Here is a 6,688-nt window from a genome sequence, read left to right as displayed (position 1 = left end):
CTTTTTATTACTGCATAATTTTCAAAGAAAAAATAAATCAAAGAAAATAAAAGCTTACCGATATAAAGAAATGCAATCAGGGTTCGTCAGTCTTCCAGTTTACAGAGGTTCCAACAGACATCAGAGTTGAGAGCAGAAAATTAGGAATAGAAAAATGCACTTTGTGATTTGTTTATAGGAATCGAGGATCCTGCTGCACACGTTTTCTTGCGTTGACAAAGTCTCCAGATTCGTCTTCGACAAAACCCAAGATAGGAAAGTGCCTTCTCGTTTCCTGTCAGCTTGCCCTTACAGCTGAGCAGTGTGAGGTGGATGATGGACTGATCGAAACTCCTCACACACAGGGTAAAATACATCTAAAAGGGTTGCCAGATTCAACTTTTAAACCCCCAAATGGTATGAGTCCACAGCGTTCCCTTTTTTTTGTTTCCTATACACCAGGTTCATTCCACATCCTGCAGAACCTCATAGTGTAGGAAGGTTTAATAACAGCCATGTGAATTGCCTTTTCTCACATGATCTTCCTATTTTTAAAATGTGAAAGAAATCTGACGGCTGCATGCATACGAAATTCGATGTAAAGATCTAGAAAAGTTCTGAATATTTAAATAATTGTGTTGTAGTTTTTAATAACAGATCTGCGAACTTGACATTCGATTGTTTCTTATTCACTGCTGAAGCCTTTTTATTTATTTGCTGCACATATATTTCCATATTAATCTATTATATATATTTTATAAATAGGGTGTACAGTGGTGTGAAAAAGTGTTGGCCCCCTTCCTGATTACTTTTCTGTTTGCATGTTTGTAACTCTCCAATGTTTCATTAAACTAATTTAAATATTAGTAAAACATAACACAAGCGAACACAACATGCAGTTTTTAAATGAAGGCTTTTATTATTGAGGGAAAACAAAATCCCAAATGATATGGCCCTGTGTGAAAAAGTGTTTGCCCCCCCTGAGTTGAATTTCTCCAGCCACACCCAGGCCTGATTACTGCCACACCTGATTAACATCAAGAAATCTATTAAATAGGACAAAGTGAAGTCGACCAAAAGATCAAAAAGCTAGACATCATGCCGAGATCCAAAGAAATCCAGAAACAAATGAGAAAGAAAGTAAATAAGATCTATCAGTCTGGAAAAGGTTATAAAGCCATTTCTAATTCCTATATCACTACCTTACTAGGGTGTGTAAAGTCAGGTAGTGATGTAGGTGAGAAGGTGAGGAGGCCTGGGTGCAGTCAGTGTTCACATTCATCCCAAAGGTGTTCAGTAGGGTTGAGATCTTCCTCTCCAAGCCATGTAAAGCAGATCTTTATGGAGCTCGCTTTGTGCACTGGAACAGGTTTGGGTTTCCAAGTTCAAGTGAATGCAAAATTTTATTATTCCGCACTCAAAGACGTCCGATGCAATTGTGTGCCTTCAGCTTTGAGGTAACAGTTTGAAGAAGAAGCACATATAAATGGGAAAGGTCGGGTTTCTTTTTTTTTTTAATAAAAGCTTTTACAAAAGTATTTTAGGTACAATCAGTACATTGTTTATTTAATAATGAATGACTCTTTGTCTAATAATCCACACTTTTTCTAATTAAACAGAAGTTTGCAGCGTCGACTCAGTGTGAAGTCGTTGTGAAGCGTGGCTCAGATCTTTGAATGATAATGCAAGATAATAATTGGACTATTCGAAAAGACAGCTGTTGGACTTTTAGACGGAAAAATGACCAAACTTCTGACAGACACAGATGAAGATTTTCAACTCAAAGTGAAGACTCTAGACTCCAGCCGTGTATTATCTGCAGATGTCTCCTCCAAATGCAGGTCATGTTAACTCGTAAAAATATCCTCCGAAGCTTTACGGATGTTCCCTAAGCAGTAATTCAGCGCTGAATAGAAAAGTCGGCGTGTCAGAGAGTGTCAATGTGTGCAGTGTGATGTCTCTGGATAACTCCCATGGGCCTGTGAATACATTTATCCAGCAGGTGTTACTCCTTATTTTTTCGAAAATCTGAGACATTATGTGTCCTGTACCTCGCTCCGAGCTTCTTTCTGCCACAGGCTCCTTTTAGTGTAATGACCCTTTCGCTGCATGACCTGGAGAACTGGTGCAGAGGAAAAGGTTTTCAATTTGCACTTGAGTAGAAACAGTGTAGGTGTCTGAATTATGGTGCATTTCATGCAATGGCACAGAAAATACAAGCGTGAGACATAAGGGAACACCGACAATGCGGATCGAACAAAAAAAGGCTAAAAATCTAGGCCACCAATCATCAATCAGTTGTGTGTTAACTGTTATTACCTTCGAAAGACCTGTAATGCTGGAACCTTCCCCCCAAGTCACCACATCAGCTGCTGATTTTATTCGCTAGCTAACACTAATATAGCAGATTATTTGACAAGCAGAACAGCTACAAGTTCCTCAAAAACATTTATATTCTGGAAATACAGGACAGAATTTTGAGATTCCCTTCTTTTACTCATCATCACACAAGCTTCATTTATTCTCTATTATTTATAAACATTAGTATTTTATTATAACAGCTTCTGTTACTTAAGTACAAAAATAATTTAATAAGATAGATATAGATATATTATTATTATTATTATTATTATCATTATTATTATTAATTATTGTAATAAGATAATGATTATTATTATTACTAGTAGTAGTATGTGTGTGTAATTAATTAATAATAATAATAAGAAGAAGAAGAAGAAGAAGAAGAAGAAGGAGAAGAAGGAGAAGAAGAAGAGGAAGAGGAAGGAGGAGGAGGAAAAGAAGAAGAAAAAGAAGAAAGAAAAAGGAGAAGAAGGAGAAAAAAAAGAAGAAGGAGCAGAAGAATAACAAGAAGAAGGAGAAGAAGGAAAAAGAAGAAGAAGAAGAAAAGAAGAAGAAGAAGAAAAATAAGAAGAGGAAGAAGAAGAAGAAGAAGAAGAAGAAGAAAAATAAGGAGAGGAAGAAGAAGAAGAAGAAGAAGAAGAAGAAGAAGAAGAAGAAGAAGAAAAATAAGGAGAGGAAGAAGAAGAAGGAGAAGAAGAAGAAGAAGAAGAAGAAAAATAAGAAGAGGAAGAAGAAGAAGAAAAATAAGGAGAGGAAAAAGAAAAAGAAGAAGAAGAAGGAGAAGAAGAAGAAGAATGTTTTCCTGTGCTGTGGGTATCAGTGCTAAAAAGTGATTCTGAGCCACTAGAGGGCAAAACCTGTCTGTAACACTGCTGTGAAACCTGCAGTATTGCTGCACATTATTCCATGGTCACTTCCAGTAATTATTTCAGCACTGATCAGTAATTAATCAATTAAAGCTGTGACTGAGGTTTTCAGAGCAAATCTGAGGGAATGGATCGAAATAACACTTACTTTTTAAAAATTTTTATTTTATATACAGCATGTACAATTCTGATGCTCTAAACCACACACACAGATATTTTAGTGTCATCAGATAACATTTATTTACAAGAGTTTAAATACTTAGTTATTAAAGAGAGAGAGAGAGAGAGAGAGAGAGAGAGAGAGAGAGAGAGAGAGAGAGAGAGAGAGAGAGAGAGAGAGAGAGAGAGAGAGATAGAGACTAATAATGGAGCTGCTAATTAACTCCTTCTGCCGTTTTTCATTCAGTTTCTCATTTGAACATTTTCTTCTCCAGTTCGTCAATTTCGTCTTGTGCCTCAAACGTTCATCAAAATCACATCATAAAAGTTCCAAAACACGCAAAACTCCTTCATTGAGCTCCGTGAGGTCATTAGGAAATGTGTACAATTGCTGTCTCGGTCTGAATGGAACTGGAACTGGACGTTATTGTGGTTACAGGTGTTTATAAGCAGCGCAATCACAATCCACTATTCACACCTGAACTTACATCCAATCACAAGCCACTATTCACACCTGAACTTCTTCCAGCCAATCACAATCCACTATTCACACCTGAACTTCTTCCAGCCAATCACAATCCACTATTCACACCTGAACTTCTTCCAGCCAATCACAAGCCACTATTCACACCTGAACTTCTTCCAGCCAATCACAATCCACTATTCACACCTGAACTTCCAGCCAATCACAATCCACTATTCACACCTGAACTTCTTCCATCCAATCACAATCCACTATTCACACCTGAACTTCATCCAGCCAATCACAATCCACTATTCACACCTGAACTTCTTCCAGCCAATCACAACCCACTATTCACACCTGAACTTCTTCCAGCCAATCACAATCCATTATTCACACCTGAACTCCTTCCAGCCAATCACAATCCACTATTCACAGCTAAACTTCTTCCAGCCAATCACAATCCACTATTCACACCTGAACTCCTTCCAGCAAATCACAATCCACTATTCACACCTAAACTTCTTCCAGCCAATCACAATCCATTATTCACACCTGAACTCCTTCCAGCCAATTACAATCCACTATTCACACCTGAACTCCTTCCAGCCAATCACAATCCATTATTCACACCTGAACTCCTTTCAGCCAATCACAATCCACTATTCACACCTGAACTTACATCCAATCACAAGCCACTATTCACACCTGAACTCCTTCCAGCCAATCACAATTCACTATTCACACCTGAACTCCTTCCAGCCAATCACAATCCATTATTCACACCTGAACTCCTTCCAGCCAATTACAATCCACTATTCACACCTGAACTCCTTCCAGCCAATCACAATCCATTATTCACACCTGAACTCCTTTCAGCCAATCACAATCCACTATTCACACCTGAACTTACATCCAATCACAAGCCACTATTCACACCTGAACTCCTTCAGCCAATCACAATCCACTATTCACACCTGAACTCCTTTCAGCCAATCACAATCCACTATTCACACCTGAACTCCTTCCAGCCAATCACAATTCACTATTCACACCTGAACTTACATCCAATCACAAGCCACTATTCACACCTGAACTCCTTCCAGCCAATCACAATCCACTATTCACCTGAACTCCTTCCAGCCAATCACAATCCACTATTCACACCTGAACTCCTTCCAGCCAATCACAATCCACTATTCACACCTGAACTCCTTCCAGCCAATCACAATCCACTATTCACACCTGAACTCCTTCCAGCCAATCACAATCCACTATTCACACCTGAACTCCTTCCAGCCAATCACAATTCACTATTCATAGCTGACCTCCTTCCAGCCAATCACAATCCACTATTCACACCTGAACTTCCAGCCAATCACAACCACTATTCACACCTGAACTCCTTCCAGCCAATTACAATCCACTATTCACACCTGAACTCCTTCCAGCCAATTACAATCCACTATTCACACCTGAACTCCTTCCAGCCAATCACAATTCACTATTCACACCTAAACTCCTTCCAGCCAATCACAATCCACTATTCACACCTGAACTCCTTCCAGCCAATCACAATCCACTATTCACACCTGAACTCCTTCCAGCTAATTACAATCCAGCATTTACACTGTCCAGGGTGTAAATAAAGGTCATCCCTGTATATATATTTTATCATTCATTGAGTCCTTCTTAGAACTGGATGAAAAGCAGGTATCAGAATCATCCTGTCAGTAATTTTTTTATTTATTTCTGAGGTGAAAGAGATACACTGTGAAGTAGAAAAACATATTTCCTTAACCTTCTCACCTAATCTCTCTCCGAGTGTGTGAATATAACCCTGAAAACTGCACTGTGTTTCTCTGAGCTTCCCTCCATCTTCCCCTCTATCCGCTGACCAGCATCTTTCAGGGTCACTGTGCTCTTATTGGATGCTGTTACATGAGAGACGTGGTATTTGCTGACTTGCGTCTGGCTGGATATTGCAGTTCTTGACCCTTCGGAGTCACCAGAGGTTATCAGGAAAAGCCATTTATTATTCAGTATAATTAACACCACTTTGATTATTAATATCCTAGTTTGTTTTTTCTGTTCATTGTATGGGTTGGTGTTTTCTCTGGGACATGTGATTACAGGACAATAATTCAGAATTTGGAATTATTTGGATCTGTTCCAATTATTATTATTATTATTATTATTATTATTATTATTATTATTATTATTATACAGAAAAAAACAAAATCCAATTTCCTCTGTTTTATTACTAAATGGAATCATAAGTGAACTGTGTCTCAGTAGAGGTCAATGGAGAAAGAGAGAGAGGGGTGAACAAAAGTAGGCTCTATATAGTGCTATCTGTGTGTTTGTGTGCGTGTGCGTGTGCGTGTGTGTGTGTGTGTGTGTGTGTGTGTGTGTGTGTGTGTGTGTGCGTGTTTGTGTAGATACTCCCCACAGTAATAACCTGAGCATGGGAACAGGACTGATCATTCTGTGTGCTTTGACCATGATGACATTGTGCTTCCAGCTGCTTCTTGAATTTTCCAAGGTAAACTCACAGACAGACAGACAGACAGACAGAGCTGAAGATGTTGAGATGTTTGTTGGGAGTGATGACGATGGACAGGATTAGAAATGAGTTTATTAGAGGGACAGCGCATGTAGGACGTTTTGGAGACAAGGTGAGGGAGGTGAGATTGAGATGGTTTGAACATGTGCAGAGGAGGGACATGGGGTATATCAGTAGGAGAATGCTGAGGATGGAGCCACCAGGAAGGAGAAAATGAGGAAGAACAAGGAGGAGGTTTATGGATGTGGTGAGGGAAGACATGCAGGTAGTTGGTGTGAAAAAGGCAGATGTAGA

This window comes from Silurus meridionalis, chromosome 9, assembly GCF_014805685.1.
Source record: "Silurus meridionalis isolate SWU-2019-XX chromosome 9, ASM1480568v1, whole genome shotgun sequence".
NCBI lineage: Eukaryota > Metazoa > Chordata > Actinopteri > Siluriformes > Siluridae > Silurus > Silurus meridionalis.
This window is presented reverse-complemented; position numbering follows the sequence as displayed.